Here is a 1096-nt window from a genome sequence, read left to right on the forward strand (position 1 = left end):
TATACAGAGAAACCTTGTCTCAAAAAAAAAAAAAAAAGAAAAGAAGAGAAAAAGAAAAAGAAAAAGAAAAAGAAAAAGAAAAAGAAAGAGAAAGAAAGACCAACCTTAGGAGAATTTTTGTTGTTGTTGGGTATTTTTGGTTTGGGTTTTTTCGAGTCAGAGTTTCCCTGTGTAGCCTTAGCTGTCCTAGAAATCACTCTGTAGACCAGGCTGGCCTCAAACTCATAGAGATCCACCTGCCTCTGGCCTCTGGCCTCTGGCCTCTGGCCTCTGGCCTCTGGCTCTGGCTCTGCCTCCTGAGTACTGGGATTTAAGGCATGTGGCACTACACCCCAGCAAGATAGGAGAGTTTAAAGCAGCCCTCCCAGATGACACTTTAAGATCCTAAAAATGTTTTTATCTATTTGAAATGTTTAAACTTATACTTTATAGAAGCTTTGATCATGAAATACTCAAAAGAAGTTGTCCAGCCTAAAAACACTGCATACTGGCTCTCATATGTGGCTCCTCCATTTGAACCTTCAGATCTGTGTCTCTAATTCAGAGCCTGTAGAGGTCAGGAAGATAGAAAGGGCCCAAGAGAGGAAACAGGGAAGAGACCATAAGGGGCAAAGGAATGTGATTAATAAATAATGGATAACAGACTTGGCAAGGTACAGCCTTCATTTAAGCCACATTTATACAATAATCATAGAAAATTAAGAGCTGGCTATAACTTCACTCTAAGAATAAAAACTTGTTATTTTCTGCTTGCTTGCTTTGTGTAGAAGATAGGATCTTATCATTTTGCCTTGGTTTGCCTGAACGCAGACATCCTCCTGTCTGCCAAAATGAAAATGTTTACAGCTTTCTTTCTTTCAATGGAATGAATACAACGACTTCTTTTATATCACAACTTTTAAAAAGACAGGCATGAGGACCTCAGCTCAAATCCCCAGAACCCATGTTGAGAGAGGTGGGGTGGAGCACAGCGGCCTAGGTCTGTGGTCTCAACCTGGACGGCCAAGACAGGAAGATCCCCGAGCTTACGGCCAGCTCGTAGCCAAGACAGGAAGATCCCCGAGCTTACGGCCAGCTCGTAGCCAAGACAGGAAGA

General features: G+C 42.2%; 1 protein-coding gene across 5 annotated transcripts in view; it reads right to left on the reverse strand.

Moving 5' to 3' along the window:
• Fbh1 (F-box DNA helicase 1) overlaps nucleotides 1-1096 on the reverse strand; it is a 34197-nt gene that overhangs the window by 26575 nt on the left and 6526 nt on the right. The gene's annotated exons all lie outside the window — the stretch shown is intronic.

The sequence above is a fragment of the Mus caroli genome, chromosome 2, assembly GCF_900094665.2.
Source record: "Mus caroli chromosome 2, CAROLI_EIJ_v1.1, whole genome shotgun sequence".
Lineage (NCBI taxonomy): Eukaryota > Metazoa > Chordata > Mammalia > Rodentia > Muridae > Mus > Mus caroli.